The sequence below is a fragment of the Rhinolophus sinicus genome, linkage group LG07 (assembly GCF_036562045.2).
Source record: "Rhinolophus sinicus isolate RSC01 linkage group LG07, ASM3656204v1, whole genome shotgun sequence".
NCBI lineage: Eukaryota > Metazoa > Chordata > Mammalia > Chiroptera > Rhinolophidae > Rhinolophus > Rhinolophus sinicus.
In genome coordinates this window covers 23,580,366-23,597,886 of record NC_133757.1, presented here as the reverse complement: position 1 = coordinate 23,597,886, position 17,521 = coordinate 23,580,366, and the positions used below count along the sequence as shown (strand labels likewise).

The following is a 17,521-nucleotide window of genomic DNA, read 5'->3' as shown; positions in this document are numbered from 1 at the left end:
TATCAGGTAAAGAGTCCTCCATCATCCCCCTAACTTCCAGATCTTCAAACAGTCTGTCCCCTCTGCCTATAAAATACTGCTCTTCTCCCTTCCCTATCTTGGTAGCTCCTACCCACCCTTCAAGACTCAGCTTTCATGTCACTCCTGAAGGAAGACCTCCCTAATCTCTTAGTTGAGGTCCTGTCCCCTGGCTGTGGGCTTCTCCATCACAAGCCCCATAATACTTGGTGGTCATGACTTGCTCAGTGTTTGCCTTTCCAGTTAGACTACAAGCTCCATGAGGACAGGAACTACACTATGTTTATCACACCCAGCATAGTGCCTGGTACATGGTTCGGGCTCAGTAAATATTTGCTCTGCAAGTAAATGGGCCACATCACTCTTGTCCAGACCTTCTTCTCAGATCCTATCTCCTGACAAACTTTAGCAGCCTCCCCGTGACCACTCATGAGAGAGGGTGTCACTGGGGATTAGTCCCCTCTAGGCTCGTTCTTCCCCTGAAGTCTCTCAGCCCACCTGGGACATCAGGTCTTCCCCACCATCACAGCCTTAGCCTCCAAAGCCAGCTCCTGGAAGTTGCAGCCCAGTCAAGTCCTCTCTCTCAGGGCAGGGCCCCCCCAGGCCAAGGCCCGGCCCCAGACCCATGCCCTGCCCCCAGCCCAGCCTGAGAACTCAGTGGCCCAGCCCAGCCTGGCGGGCCAGGCCCATCAATCGTGCTCCCAGGGGTACAAACCAATTTCTCTTGCTTTCCCGAGCCCATCTCCCTGGCGGAGCCTGGAGGAGCCTTCAGTCGCATTAATCCCAGCCTGGCGGCAGTGACGAAGACGGATTTCTCCACCAAACGATCCATTTGTATCTCTCGTGCACTCACTTGGTTTTTTTTCTGTGCGGATGTTCAAAATATCATGAAAAAGGCGTTAGCCGGGTAGCTGTGGCGCAGCGAAATAATAGAGTGATCCGGCAATGCGCTCCTGACCTTGCAGGACAGCTAATCCATCCGCACATCTATCTTAATTATTCCTGGTTACAAAAGAGAAACTCCACCATCCATTCATTCCAGGCTGGCAATTCCATTTTCCACCCCCACTCACGCCCCATCCTTTCTCCACCATTCTCCTAGCCAGATAGGCCCATTTGCCAGCGCTACAACAATCTCCCCACAGCAGCCCCGTCTAGCCAGGTCTGAGCCCACCGGTGGCAGCCCAGGGCATAGCCCAGGGCTCCTTAAGAGCAGAAGAGAGACACTCTCTTCCCCAGAACTTTGACCAATGTCCATTGGAGGAAGATTACTTACCAACATGATTAAGACTCGGCGGGACGCACACTGATACCCTCACAAAGGCATCCACAGATTCAATCTCATCCAGACTCTGACATTCAGGCCTCCTCTCACAGAGACACTAGCAGGCAGGCCCACGCCCCTCCCCACCCCAAAGCAGACCATTTTAACTCTCCTGCTGCCCTGGCACAGACACGGGGACAGATGCTAAGACGGGCATTTTGACTAAGGGCAGGCACAGTGGGGGATGTCTTGGTCTGCCTACCTCCCACCCTCAAAGCCGAAGACCACACCCATTGTATCCTCTCAGGCCTACTCATGAATACAACCTAGGCAAGCCAGGGCAGAAGGTGCATGGTGGAGTGTGGAAGAGGAAGAGAGCAAAAGAGGAAGAAGAATGAGGAGAAAGGGTTCGAGCAGAGAGCCTGTACGTGGGAGAAAAAGAAGGAAAGGGAGGATGGGGGTGGTATGGTGAGAAGGTCATTGAAATGATATGTGAAAGTGTCTGTTTGTGTAACACAATTTGAGCTAATTGTACCAGATTCACTTTGGGGATGCCTGTGCCAGTCTCTAAAGCCCTTCCTAATTCTACCCTTAATGTACGATTTTTCAGATCCCTCATTCTAATGATTTTAATGCAATCAGCAAAACTAGGCATGTAATTGTCTTGGCTCTGTGCTTGGCCGCGGTGGCTCCTGGGAACCCTGGCTCCTAGTTCCCATGCTTCCCCCACCAATCCTTCCCTCCCTCCTCTTTTACCCCTCACGTCAGCCTCTGTCAACAAGTACAGAGTAAGATTTCTTCAGCTCATGGGGCTGTGGAGAAACAGGAGTTTCAGTTCTGGCCTCATGAAGCCAGATCTGACTGAGAAAAGGACAGACGGGGCAGTGGGGACTGTCTGCTGGCCCAGCCTGGTTAGGTTACTGGGGTTAGAGAAGGAGGAAGCCCTCCCCAAAGAGTTCAGTGGGCTCTCCTCCCCTTCCCAGAAGCAGCAGGCAGCCTGGGCTGGGCCTGTGGGGCAGTGTGCAGGGGAAGGGCCATTTGTCCTGAGACAATGGGAGAGAAGGGGTCTCAGAGCGGCTGTTGATAGTCAATTTGTAGTGGTGACGGCTGAGGTTGCTCCAAAGGCTGGGAACAGCTGGAGCACCGGGTGACTGATGGGTGGGCCCAGGAGATGGGCCATTGGTCTGGCAGACACAAAGGCCCCAGTGGTGCGCGGGTGGGGCCTGTCAAAATCATTAAGTGCTGAAGATGGGAGCCGCTGACTTCAGATGGGACCAGTGGGTGGGGGGAAGAGGTCAGGAGCTTACCCCTCCCTCTCTGCAGCCTCTCTTTGGAACCTCAGCCCCTCACACCCCCACTAGCATCTTATTTGCATAGACACCCCACCCCCAGCCTTCTAGGTCCCTGGCCTCACTCCACTGAGAGTCCAGGTTCCAGTCCTATGTGAGCAGCTCTGGCTCTGGGGCCAAACCCGGGCCTGGCTAGGCCTTCCCTGGCCTCTTTGGGGGACTTGCCCACCCTCAGACATTGCATTCTCCAGCCCGTGGCCTCATCCACTTCCCAGGGAACAGGACATCCTCAGTTCAGGACCAGGAAAGACCCCTGCCCTCCATTCCAAAGAGAAGAAACTGAGGCCCAAAGTGGTGATATCTCCTGCTTCTCCCTCTACGTGGGAAATGCTTCTCCCACTTGACCTTCCCCAAGGGGGACGGAGGGGCAGTGATAAGAGAAACCCGCCCCTCCCCATCCCTGAACCCCTCCCCCCACACCGTGGCGCTCCCGGCAGGAGAGGGAAGCAGTGACCCGGCCAGGTGGTGATGATGCGGCCGGCCGCGCTGGTCACTCTTGGCCGCTCCCCGCGCGCAGCCCGACCCCCCTCGCATGGGTCACGGCGCCGGCAAAACTCCCTGACACAGAAACGCCGCAGGGCCTGCGCGTGTCGGGAACAATCCTCCTCCTGATGGGAAGCGACAGCTCCGCTCCGCCTCCCTCCGCTCCCTTCCCTTCCGCGGCTCCTCCCCTGCTCCTCTCACGCGCCCCCGCTCCAGGCCCAGTGGGGCTGGAATGCCCTAGCAGGTGCCCCAGTCCCCTCGACCCAGCCCAACAAGTCGCTACCAAGCCCTCCCGTTTGTCCCCCGAGGAGAGGGAAGGAGGAAGAGCTGGGGTGATGGGAGTGTGGACAAGAGGGGCACCGGCGGAGGCACGTGGCAGCAGTTGGTGCTGGCTCTGTTTTCACAGTGTTCACACAGAAAAAAGACTGGAAAGAAATATACCAACTTGTACAGGAGACTCTCCCTGGGTGTGAATTGACAGGTGGTTTTTCCTTTCCTCTTTTGGCTTATCTGGATCTCCTTTGACTTACTTACTTACTTGTCTTTGAGAGTTTGTTTACAATATACATGGCTTGTGTTACTTCCCCCCAAAGGTATAAAAGCCAAGACAGGGCAAGGGGCTTGGGATGGAAACTCCCACCAGGACTCCAGGCCCTGTCACTGATTCAGCCACAGTGAGGGAGGCAAGTGCACTCTGGATGGGCCTTGGGTGTCAGACCAGGCTGGGGAATGACCCCTCACCATCAGGGGCCCTGCCCCTCCTCCCACTTTGTCTGCAGAAGTGAAGCATATGTGGGGAGGGCCCAGGATGTAGGAGAAAAGCCCAGAAGTACAAAAGTCGCCTCCCAACATTTCCTCACACATGGACGCTCAGACATGCAGGGGCACGCTGACAGGCTGGCACATATTCACACCCACTCTTCATGTATTCACATACCTATGAACGTATCCTTGTAGACATGGCCATACACCCAAGAACACACTCATTCCCCGCCACGCGCTCCCAGGAGCACTTGCAGGCCTCTTGTACTCACACACTCAGCATGTCGCTCACAGCCCCAGACAAATACTAGTCATGGCCTCTTGCTCTCAACCTGCCACCAGCCCAGATCTTTCAGGGTGTGAGTGCCTCGTTCATCTCCAATGACTCATTCATCCTTCTCCAGCTGTTTTGCTGCTCACCTTGACCCAACCTCCTCCGGGTTCTGGGCTTCTCCTACCCCTCTCCCCTAGGCTCCGACTTCACTTCTCAGTCCTGAGACAAAAGAGAAAATTTGCCTGCTCTACCATCTGACTTCAGACAAAGGTTTGGCATGAAAGGAGGAGGGCCTGGAGGAGAAAATGAGGGCTCTCCTACCAAGACCCCCCAATAAGAGGTCTATGTGGGATCCCTGTGTCTGTGGTGGGCCCCTCCTGCCTCCCACCTATGAACCGCTGACCCTGCCCACAGAGCTTCCCCCTTCCTCCACTTCTACCTCACTCCTACTCATTCCTTGTGGCCTAGCCTGGGACCTAGATTCTTCAGGAAACCTCCCCTCCTGGAGCCACCAGACTGAGGCCTGCTGCCCACTGGCACTCCTACCCCAAGATTGTACCCCTTATCAGGTGACATTGCTTCTGTGCCTTCACCTTTGATTCTCTCTTCATGGTTGTGAATCCTGTGAGCTCCTACAAAACAGGCAGATCTGCACTTCATCTTGCAACCCTCTACCTGCACCTGCCTAGCAGTCCCCGGCTGATTCCTTGATGAATGAATGAATGAGCTGAAGGATGTTTGTGAATATGGCGTGTGTCTCTGCTGTTGAGTGTGACTGTGTGTGCATGAAGAGGAGTTGTGAGCAGAGACAGCCACAGGGGGTAAGTGTCACCGCCTGTTTTCTCTATGAAAGTACTAACAACCAATGTATTCCTCCCGACTACCCCTCGTGGGAGGTGTCCATTTTAGAAAGAAATGGAGGCTCACAGAGGTCACATTATTTCCCCAAGGTCACAAGACGGGGAGTGGCAGAGCTTGCCAGACTGTCAGCCTCTAAGGCCAGGGATACTAACTGCTTCTGCCTCCCTTGTCATGGCCCAGGATGGTGCAGCGGGGAGGAGCTGCTTTCTGATAATCATGCTGCCCCACCTCACCTCTCCAGAGTAAGGGGACCTCTGGTCCCCTCTCTGTGATGGGCCCTAAGTCTGTCTCCTTCCCAAGCCCTTACTTCAGCTCTAATTCCCCTTTCTGCCCTCTCTGTTATCATCGCAGCCCAAGATCACCATCTCCTCAGTGTTCCTTTGGCCTTGAATACCTTTCCAGGTGGAAAAAAACAGGGGCTACAGTCTTGGCTCCATCACTGACTAAACTGGTGGTCTTGAGCTAATCACTAATCATCTCTGGCCTCCGTTTCCCCAAGTGTGTGCATGTGGGCTCCAGTCCCTGGGGAGAGGCGGGCAAGAGCAAGCCAGCACCTCACCCAGACCAGTCCACCCCTACACCTCCCAGAGGGGTTTGGGCTCAAAGAGGGCTGAGAAATGCTGTGAATTAATTACCATCAGACCTCTGGCCGCTGTTCATCTCTGTAAACAAACATTTTAATATGTAGTAATTAATTACATCTGCCACACCGACCCTCCTCTCGTTCATCCTTCTTCAGCTTTTCTTCTGCTCACCCTGAACCAACCTCCTCCTCCCAGTTGGGGCCTGAGAACCCAGGCAGGGACCCCCTCCTGCCACCTCCCCAGCCTTCTCCCCCCCCCCACCAGATGCAGGTACTCACATCTGCCACACTACACTGCAGCTTTTGTTCCTGTTTTCGTTTCTCAAATACTTGTCTGTTTTTCTGACAGTCCTTTGTCTCTAGTTCTCTCTGCCTGGATTTCCCTCCCCAACAAGGTTTGATGCCAGAGACACACTCTGGGAGGTGAGGAAAATGAAGAAGCCAGTGGATCTGCCCCCAGGTGCCTAAGCACATGAGCACACGTTTCATCTCCTCAGTGGTTCAGACCCAGGCTCATTTACAGGGATTATCTAAAAGCCAGAACAGACCCTGTTCCAAGAGTACCCATCCGACCCTAAAAGTTCCCAAGAGTTCTCCTGAGCCCCGTCTCTTTTCCTATCCCCAACTCTCTGCCTCCACTGCAGAGGGGCCACATCCGCCCAGGCGAGCCCACCAGGCCTCACCACCATTACTTTCATCATCTCCAAGGGCCAGGATTACCAAGGTTGGAGCCACCTCCCGCGCCCCAGCCCAACCGACCTCGGTACTCGCCAGGGTTAGGCAGCCTAACACCGAGGGCATGTGGGTGGCGCCCCCAGCCGGTGGAATGGAGTGTACCCCTTTTCTGGGGATGTTCATCGTGTCGTGCCTGGAGTCTGGTTGGGAGTAGGAAGTGACTAACGCTGGATCAGAGGTGAGAGCCCCAGATGAGAACGAGATGAGGGGGTCCAAGTGCCTAGGGCTCAAGCCACAGGAAGGGCGGGAAGAGGACCGGTGGCCCGAGAGGTCCGGCCCAGCCTGGCCGCGCAGGGGGAGCCGGGTGGGCGGGGTAGGGCAGGCGCCACCAGGCGTGGAGCAGGGAACAGAGCAGAATGAAATGCAGATGCAAAACGTGCTCGTAAGAGTTTCCTCTCTCTCCCCATCTGCCAAAGCCGAGATTTTAATCTTTAATCCATGAGCAATCAGCGAGCAGCGGCGAATGGCACATTACAGATGTTTTACTGTCGCGGGCGCTCGCAGCTTCGGCGCTCCGCACAAGCGCGCCGGGCGTCTCCGCCCCGCCCGCCCCCACCCTTCCCCCTCTGGTCCCTCTTGCTCTCCCCTCCCCTGGTAGTCGTTTAAAAATCTTTCCCTCACCTGCGCGCTCCTGGCCCTCAGTGGAGGCAGGAGTGGGCGCAGGGTCATTAACCCTTACTAGCGGACCTGGCGCTCTGCTGGTGGGGGTTCACGCGAGGGCATTGGCGGGGCGGAGGCGGCACTCAGCATTGCGTTGAGGCGGATTCCCAGCCCAGTCCGGATTGAGGGTTGGGGCGCAAGGGCAGGGGCATCGAGTACCCTGCTAGCTGAGCTGTTCCACCCCTCCATCCCCTTCCCCGACCCCATCTCCGGGGCCGCTCACGGCTCCTGCGATTAGCGCTCCAGATGTTCAGCTGTGCTGGGGTTCCGATTTCCAGATGTTGGGCACCTCTGTTCTCACGTGTGGGACCATGATCCCCTCTGCACGATGAGGGAGGAGAGCATTTTAGTAGTCAGATCTGGAAGACCACAGGGAAATCTGACCGGATGGAGTCTTGAAAAACAGCTGATAAAAGCTCACTTCAGTTAAGTTGTGCCCTCTGTAAAATTGGGGCAGGAGTCCCTCCCCCTTCTTGGGAGCTGGAACATGAGAAGGAAGATGGAGCCCTTCTCAGGCTCTGAGTCCAATTTGCTACCCCCCAACCCACAAAGGGTTCCAGAAAGCCACAGGGTTGTACTCTTCCCCCATCTCCGAAATCCTTAGCAGGGACCCCAGTGTGCAAAAATATAGTTGTGTGATCATTTGATTAATATCTGTCACTTCCACTAGTCCATAAGTTCCACAAGGTCAAAGACTGTATTTCACTCTTCGTTGTGTTCCATGGGTCTAGCACTGGGCCTGGCACATAGTGGAGGCTCAATAAATATTTGTTGACTGAATGAAGGAACTCATGTGGTCTGCGGTAGTCTTGGATCATACTTTCTTGAGCAGTTATCAGTGAAGACAGGTCCTTCACCCCGTGCACCTAAGCATGCACACACTGGAGCCCCCATCTCTCTAAGTAAAGCCCATTTTTTCCTATTTACCTGATGGATCTTTCACATTAGAAGGGGACACCAGGGCAAGAGTATGTCTGACACTAAGCCAGGGCTCTTTTGGCCAGCTGGCTTCTCTCCCCAAGCCCCAGGACCTAGGCCCTTCTGACTTAGCCTTCACCCCCAACTCTTGGACAGCCTCCTCTTCCTCCCCACCCTCAACCTTTCTGTTTGCATGGCCACAGCCACCAGGACCCTCTCTAACACTCCTTCCCCTAGTGGTTCCAAATGTACCCCCAATCCCAACCCATCCCCAACGTAGTCCAAAGCCTCATTTCACTAAGCAGGGTCCATCCCATCGCCAGGACTCCCCACTCTGCACCCCAAATGGCTTCTGATCTTCTGAGAACAAAAAAAAAAAAAAAAGAAGAAGAAGGGAAAGATGTTGTGACAGGAAATGCAGAGGCTGAAGTGGTGTAAAAGAGAACAGCCTGAGAGAAAACCTAGACATTTGGAAGAAGAGATCCACAACAGAGGCAGGGCAGAGATGGGCACGCAGAGAGGAAAGAAGAGCTCCTCAGAGAAAGAGGACAGAGACCCATGTAAAGACAAAAGAGGGAGAAACAGTGATTGGCAGAGGCCGAGGAAGAGGCCCAGACAGGCAGACACAAGGCAGAAACAGGAATGGAAAAGAGGGAGGGTGCCCTGGGGGCTGAAGAGTTGAAGCAAGAGAAAATCTCGGATTCCAGGAGTCACAGCGTTGGGGAAGGAGACCCCAAGATGTGAGGGTTCGAGATGGGCCAAGCGGGCGGGGGCCTTAGTCCTGTGCAAGCCTCGCTCTGTCAGCAGCCACCCGGGGCCTAGGCCGCAGGGCACACAAGCGGCCCTGAGAGGCGGCGGCGGCGAGGAAAGCCAGAGTGAGAGGCAGCGGAGCCGCGTGTGTGTTTTTATTATTATTATTTCTGATTAAAGAGGAATTCATCTCGTATCTGCCTCCTGCCAGGGGCCGAGGCGCCGCCATTGGGGTTAACGGTGCGGAAGAATACAAAAAAATTTCATTGAGGAGGATTATAAAAGTTACTAGCTGGAACATTAACAGAAGAGTAACTTGTAAAAAATGCAATATTACAATATTCACAAGGACGGCAGAGCGTGGTAAAGCTATAAAATTCAACATTAAAATCTTCCACAGCCTAGATAACCTAGTTAACAAACATGGTATTGGAACTACTTTTCTGCTAGGGCTGAGGGATACGAGCCGGGGGCTGATCACACCTCATCAGCGGGCGGCGGGAAGGGAGGGGAGGGGCGGCCCCGAGGTAGCCCCGCCCCGCCCCAGCCTCAGCCTCCTCCCCAGGAAAATGGGGAGAACCCCCAGCGAATGTTGGGGAATGCCTGAGGAAGCACCTGAAAACCTTGGATAGGGCTGCAAGAATATTTTTGTGTGTGAAGTGTTAATTAAATCAGATAATTCAGCATGGAATTCATGCTGCTGAATAGGATATTCATTTCTGTAACTGCAGGATGTGCATATAAAATGTATTGAGAAAGGACTGTGTGTGTGTGTGTGTGTGTGTGTGTGTGTGTGTGTGTTCATATGATGTATGTATGTCAAGTGAGTTTCTATGTAGGGTATATACGTATATACATAGAATCTATGTGTGGGTAAGATGTGCATGTCTAGACAACATTGGTATTTGCTGAGTATATGTGTGTACATGGTCTATTCATGTACAGGATATGTATGTCATTGCAGGCATATTATATATCTTTTTGCAAGATGTGTTTATAAAGGGAATATATGTTTGCATGGTTCTATTCATGTATGCAAGGTGAATCTATCACAGGGCATTATGTGGTTGTGAACACAGGATGTTTGTGTGTACAAATAGCATAGAAAGTATAATATGTTTGCTATGTGTGGAGAATATGTATTTATGCATAGGTTCTGGGAGAGTGCATAAATGTGTATGTGTGTGTTTAGAGCATGTGTATGTGTGTGCAGTGTGACTGTATGTGAGCAGGGTGGATATTTGTGAATGGTTTGTCCAGGTACTTTGTGTATATTCAGGTATCTGTAGTGCATATGTATGTGAACAGAATACACATATGTGAAAGGCATGTATATATGTATGATATGTGTATGAAAAACACACAGAAATTATGTGAGATGTCTGAGTATGTGGAGGGTGTGTGTCAGCAGGTAGAGATACAAAGCATCTGTTTATATCAGGCCCCCAAATACTTGTAGTGTGGTGGTTAAGAGCACAGACTTTGGAGACAGGCTACTTGGGACTGAATGATAGCTTTGTCATGTACTAAATGTATGACCTTGGACAAACAACCTGTGACTGCTTTAGATTCCCACAGGTTTGCAAAATGGAGAGAATAATAGTACCTACCTCATAGAGTTGTTATTAGAATTAGATGAGTTATTATAAAACTCGTTGTGGTGGGCAAAATAATGATTCCTCCCCCTGAAAAGTCTACATTCTAATCCCTGAAACCTATGAATATGTTACCTTACACGGCAAAAGGGATTTTGAAGATGTGATTGTGTGAAGGATCTTGAGATGAGAAGATTATCCTGGGTTATCCACGCAGGTCCAATGTCATCACAAATGTCCTTCTAAGAAGGAACAGGACTATCGGAGTCAAAGAAGGAGATGTGAGGACAGAAGCAGAGATTAGAGTGATGCAGCCATTAGCCAAGGAATGAGGATGGCTTCTAGAAACTGGAAAAGGCAAGGAAACTAATTTTCCCCTAGGTCCTCCAGAAGGAACACAGTCCTGCCAACCCCGAGTTTTAGACTTCTGAACTCAAGAAATGTAAGATAATAAATGTGGTGTTTTAAGTATCACTAAGTTTGTGATAATTTGTTATAGCAGCAATAGGAAACTAACATTCTTATAAAGTGCTAACAACAGTTCCAAGTACACAGCAAGTACCTTGTAAGTATTTGCTAAATAAATTCCTTGGAAGTGATGCTTGATGCCCTAAGGGAAGCCTAGTTTGTCAATCAATTGCCAGATTTGCCATTCCCATCTAAGGCTGCCCCTGGCTACCCTGGGCCCTCCAAAATTCTGGATTCTGCCAGAGCCTATGTTTTGCCATTACCATGGACACATTGGTGGGGGGAATACTCCCTCAATATCTGCCTGCTTCTTCTTTCTTAATCACGTGCTGGGGTTGGGGCTTGTATCAGGGATCTAGGCCTGTGGCTGCGGGGATTGGGGACAGGTTGAGAATCTTTAGACTTCCAGTTCAAAGATGTTGTGAGGGAAGGGAAACTTGTGTGAGAAGCTGGTGTTTTGAGAGCCTGTGGAGTATACACATGTCCTTGTGCACAAAGAGCTACACCATACTAAGCCACAATGTTAGCCATAGAACTCAAGCCATCAGTGGGGTGAGTTCTTGTTCAAAGGCCATAGTTCTGCCCTTACTCCTGTGGTTCTTTGGCTGTCTTTCTCCATCTCCAGCTTGGGGCCTCTGGGTAGTGCACGCCCCAGATGGGGACAGGGACTTTAGAGACATTGCAATGAGACAATGGAATAAGCAGATTAACTTGTACCACAATGTATTTTTAATTCTTACAAGTATGTGCATGGTTGTACATGTGTGTGTGATGTGTGAGTCTCAGTTTCTTCATCCACAAAAAGGCAATAGTAACCCTGCCTTCCTCAATGGGTGTTAAAAGACTCAAAAGAGAAAGTGCTATACAATCACTTGGTATTATTAATATCTGGGTTCCTGGGCCCTTTTCTCACATTTACTTGGAGAAAAGAGGCAACTCTGGTTGTTCTCAGTTATGGGCAGTGCAGGGGCATAAGTAGAAAGAGCAGGTCACAAGGAATCTGAAGGCCCATTGCTAACAGGGAGATACCCATTTCTTCTCACCACAGAAGAGGACACAGGAAGTCCGTCCCCCAAGGGAATCTTCTTTGGAGCTGTGCAGATGTGTTTGGACAAATAGACATGTACATAGGTCCACACTATGCAGGTCAGGGCACACTCATAGCAGGCCACAGAGAGGTGTGCTAGAGCATTCTTAGATGAGCCACTGGGAGTGCAACAATCGATTGTGGAGTTCTCTATGTGCATTGAGATGGTTAAGCACCAAACTCTGGAGTTAGAATACCCAGGTAAGGATCTCAGCTGCACTTCCTAGCCAGTGTAACTCTGGGCAGCTTAATTAACCTCTCTGCCTCAGCTTCCTCATCTGTAAAATGGGGTAATAATGGTATCTAATTCATAAAGTTGTTAGAAGGATTAGTAAACTGAAATATTTATCACAGTACCTGGTACATAAGTTCCCAATAAACATGGTTGTTGACAGCATAATCTTATTAGCATCATTATTCCTCCGTCTTCTGGAAAGAAGCAGTGAGCCAGAAGGACCTAGTCAGTTAGAATCGAAGCTTCACCACTAAGCAGTTTATAAACTTGAACAACTGTGCAACTTTAATCCAAATGAGCCTCAGCTTCCTCATCTGTATAATGGCACCAGTAATACCTACCTCGAAAGGACACCCCATGAGGGTAAGAGTTATAAACATGTGGCCTATAGGCCATAGCTGGCCTTTAGCTAGGCCTACACTGTAAATACATAAATCATGCAGTTAGGGCAAAAATCAAAACATACTGAAGGGTATAAAGGGAAAACTAAGTCTTCCTTCCACCCCTGCCCTCTTCCTTGAGGCAACTCCTGTTTCCAGTTTCTCCTATGTCTTTCCAGAGCTAGTCTATACAGGTACAAATGTGTGCATGCATGTATGTGTGTATTTCTTTTTCTCTCAAATGGTAACTTACACATTGTTCCATACCTTCCTTTTTCACTTAATTTACCTTGGAAATCTTTCCATATCTGTATATGAAGATTCACATCATTCTTGGTTAAGGCTGCCTAGTATTCTGTTGAATAGATGTGTCATAAGTCATTTAACCAGGCTCCTACTAGTGGACATTTAGATTACTTCTAATCTGCAAACAAAGCTGCCATGACTATCCTTGCACGTCATTACTTGATCATCTGCCCGGTTAGATTGTTTAAAGAAAAATGTTTAAACAGTTTCCAGTGCATTTCAAATAAAAACCAAAAGTCTTGGTTGCTCTTTAAAAATCAGACAACTTGGCATCACTGATCCCCACTTATGCATGACAATCACAAACTTTAGAGAGGCCTTGACATTTCAAGTTGCCCCAGAACCCCCTCCCTGTTGTTTTCCCAACCCTTCCTGCCCTCATAGGCATCTAGGTTCATAAACTCCAGGGAAGACTTATGATATAGCATATATAAATTGTGTTTGGTAGCCAAGAAATACTCAAGAAATGCTATTGTTACTCTTTCGTGGGGAATTACTCATCTACAGTTTTTAGAAGGAGAATGGTTCTTGCACATGTGGGTGGGTTGCATTCTTATGGCAGTAGGGAACTGGTGGTCCAAACAGGAAGAGGAGTTGTGCTCAGAGACACCCCGCCTCCACTCACACTCGCAGACCTTCCACAGCTCTGGAAGGGGGAGGGACTTCCTTCACATATATGCTGCCCCATTGAACAAAATAGAGACTAACCTGCCCGTGAGACCTGTGCTGGCCAACACAGTAGCTATTAGCCACAATGAAATAATTAAATCAAATAAAATTTAATTTAAATTTCAACAAATGCATTTAAAATTCAGCTCCTCCATCACATTTGCTGCATTTTGAGTGCTCACTTGCCACATGTGGCTAGTGGCCATCATCTTGAACAGTGCAGATATAGAACATTTGCAACCAGCACAGAAAGTTCTATTGGACAGCAGTGCTCTAGACTGTAATCTGTGGAGGGAGAGACTAGGTAGCTCTTTGCCACCACTGTAATTTCCATGTCAAGCAGAGAGCTGACACAGAGAAAACACTCAGTAATGGTTGTTGAATTAATGACTGAGGAATGCATGAATCAACTGACCAACGGCCCACAGGAGATACAGCCGTAGGCTCCTCCACAGCAACCCACTGAGGCAGGTTTTTGAGGGGAAAATGAGGATGGGTCAGAGAGGACTTCAATATAATGCTGGAGTCTAGCTGCCCCCAGAGAGGCCAGCAGGGCCACCCCCAGGACTGAGTCCTAGAAAGGAAGCAGTCACCTACGGATTACTTTTTGAGTCAGAAGCCTTTCTATGTTCTGAGCATTCTTGCTGTTGCTTTTTCTAACGTCACCCTCCTTAGAATCTGAATAAACCCCCCTTCTGAAATGTCCCAGTTAAACCCTGAGTGTCAGTGCAGAGGAAATGGAGCCCCCTAGTAGCTGGGTGGGGCAGCTGAGATCTTGCTGGTTCCAGGCAAACTCCACTACCTAAGCCAGAAGTTGTTCTAGAGGTGGTGGTGCCTGACCTATGCCTGCCTAAAGTGTATGTCTGTGCTGAGAGAGAAAGCCAGGAGAGAGATGAGGATTCTAATTAGGTAAGAGGTGAGAAGACAATGCATATCAGTACACTGGGAGTTTGGATTGTGTGCGCCTTCCTGCACCTATGTTCATCTGTATGTATGGGGGGCTATGTGTGTGGTAGGTAGCTATGTCTATATTAGGGGGCTCTGTGGTATAAGGGGGGCTATGTGTATAGAGAGATTGGCTACAAGAGTATGGTTAAGAGTCTGTGTGGGGGGTGTATTGAAGGCTGTGTATTGGGGGCTCTGTGTATTGGGAGAGCTGTGTGTGTGTGTGTGTGTGTGCGCGCGCGCGTGTGTGGTGGAGGCCGTGTGGTATGTGTGTGGCTGTGTGTATGTGTTGTGTGTTGTGTGTATTTCTAGTGTGTGATGGGCATGAACGTGTGTCTAGTGTGGCCAGGCTTCATTTCCTAAAACTGGATATAGGCCCTAGCTGGCTCCTAGAATCAACCTGGGGAGCTCCACTGCGGAACACCTCCTCTGTCCATGAGGGGGAGGCTCAAGCTGTTTTGTCACAAAAAGCCCTTCTTGCGTCTTGGAATTGGCAGGGAAGTGGGAATGCTGGGTGGGGAGAAAGCAAAGACCCAGAGAGACAGGTATGGAAACAGAGAGAAAGAGAGGGAGAGAGGGAAGACCTGACCAGGACCTGGAGACCATGTTGGGAGTAAGAAAGAAGGGGGGGGGGGGAGAGAGAGAGAGAGAGAAGCGTGTTGGAGGGAGGGGGAAAGCAGAGAGACCAGGATCAAAGGCCAGGGGGAGAGAGAAGAGAGCAGGAGAGAGAAGAGAGAAAGAGAGATTGATAGCGAGTAGGAAGAACAGAAGGAGCGGTGGGGGAAAGCAGAAACAGGGGATCAAAGGCCAGAGACGGGGCCGCTATGGAGGTGGGGGGAAGGGGTGAGGGGAGGGGGCTCGGCGGGGGAATTGCCGGGCGGGCACTCGGGCGCTCCGAGACGCGCGGCTCCCCGGGGAGACGGCAGACACTTTGCGGAGATGTTACTCCTGAGTTGGAGACGATGATAAATATGATAATTTGTATAAAATCTGAATGGGTCTTGTTTTCAGGGAGAATGCCTCGGATGATGAATGGGCCCCGCTCTCAGATAGATGGCTGATAAAAAGTGTATTGGATTGTTGAGAGAGATTTTAATTCTCATTCTGTACCTGCAGATGCCGTGGCCACCGCTCCCGGCCTCCGCCTCCCTTTTGCCCGTCGCGCGGGGCGGCCGGCGCCCCGGCCGGCCTCGGCGGCTGAGGAGGCTTCCGAAATGACTCTAATTACAGAGTTATTAATTTTAAGAGGAGGGTGAGCGGGGGTTTATGATTATTAATAGAGCGCCGCCGCATGGCACGCTGGGCGGGGCGGGCCGTGGGCAAGCGCGCTCAGAGCGCGGAGGACTCGCGGGCCCGGGGGCAGCTCCAAGCCCGGCGGGCTTCGCGGCGGCGGCAGCCAGGCGCTATTTGGCCGCCAGCTGGAAGCTGCCAAGTCTCCCTGCGCGTGTTCCGCACCCCTCACCCCTACGCGTAATCCGACTGGCGGTCCAACCTCGCCGCCTGGCCCTAGCACCGGCGCCGCCGAGCGTCCGGCTCTGCGCGGAAGAGACAAGTGTATCCGCAGCCCCGGAACCCAGAAGTGCGGTGGTGTCCCAGGAAGCCAACCCTTACAGCACCCAGCTCCCACAGGTGTTGAGGAGTGCCCCTGAACACCATCCCCCAGGCTGTGACTGACGCAGTGCTGGCTCATTTAAAGGCATAAGATATTAACAAGGACATATATAGGGGTCCCTATTGTGTGCCAGGTGCGGTGCTGGGCGCTCTAACTCTCTCATTTCCCCATACAGAAGGGATGAGTTTCCCACTTCTCAGATGAGGAAACTACGATTTAGAGAGTAATTTGTCCTTGGGAGGGAATATATTTGCTTTGAGGATGCTACGGGCAGCACCACACCTCCCATACACAACACCTTTCCTTGAAGTGGGGAAGGAGTTGGGGGAGGAAGGAGGCGGCAAAAGAGAAAGCTCCTCTCTCTAATTTACATCCATCCAGTCACCTTCATCCTAGTGTCTTGTCTGAATGATTTGGCATATTGCCTAATACCCTGTCCATCTTGAAGGAAGATTTTCAAAAGACTAGGCTGCAAACCAGGAAGGCAGACACCTAAAAGAAGCCCATAAATGGTTTTGCTCCATGGTGCTGGCTATAGTGACTATTTTGAAGAACTCCAGGTCATTTAGAAGAGGCCATTTGGTGTAGAATTGGTTAAATTCCAGTCAAAATGAAACCCCTCTAAATATAGGCCCAGATCCCTCCCCCACCCCACACACACATATTCATTCCTGCACCATCTACCTGGATGGGTTAAAAGACAGCACAGACAGTCTCCACAGACCTGGATCATTCCAGAACTTCTTCAACTTCCGTCTTTTGGCAAAGATAACTCCTACCCAAAGGGGGGAAAGACCTCTGTGGGCCTAGAGAAAGGAGGGACTATAGGATGATTCCAGCATACAGGGGATGAGCAGCTCTCTGGTCACAGTGAGGTCAATTCTGAGGACAGCCTTGGTGCCTGTTGTGTGGACCCCAAGCAGTCAGAAGAGAGAATGCACTCAAAAGTAGGGTCCTTTGTGCTCCTCTGCAGTTCCCAGGACACCTTGGCCCAGCTCATGTGGATCTGTATGGGGAAGGAGAGCTCAGGTCAGGCCCATGTGTGGGGCATTAGAAACAGTCCAGGAAATTATTGTCTGTGGCTGGTGTTGAGGATTCAGGCTCCATCCAGGCCTGATCAGAAGCTGAGTCCAGCTGGGATGAGGCATGAAAGTAATCCCCATCCCACTCCATAATGAGAGGATGCAGGCCTGGAAGCTGGAAAAACCTGAGGCCCATGGAGAGAGACAAGGCCCGGCTGGGAAAAATCAGAGTCTCCCAATACAAATGACAGCTCTTAGGGTGGGGCTTCAAACTTCCTGCAGGGCCAGGAGAGGGCCGGAGGCCCTGCAGCCAAATAGAATTGGCTGGTTGATCACGGGAGCCAGCTCTGAGATCCCAGACTCAGAGGCCATAGGCAGAGAAAAGAGCACAGAGGTGGTGAAAGGGGGCTGGTGTTAGGATCTGAGAGAGAGAGGGGAGGAAGGCTCCTGGGTTTCACCAAATGGATGCCCTGAGGAGTCCGCTCAGACCCACTTAACATCTGAGCCACAGCCAGTCTCTTCTCCCTCTGATGGCCCTTTCTTTG

General features: G+C 51.1%; 1 long non-coding RNA gene across 1 annotated transcript in view; it reads right to left on the bottom strand.

Annotated features, from left to right (window-relative positions):
* Positions 1-17,521, bottom strand: part of LOC141572907 (uncharacterized) — a 53,672-nt gene that overhangs the window by 23,646 nt on the left and 12,505 nt on the right. The window contains exon 2 of the long non-coding RNA XR_012498458.1: positions 734-883. This is a non-coding gene — a long non-coding RNA (uncharacterized LOC141572907). The remainder of the gene's footprint in view (positions 1-733; positions 884-17,521) is intronic.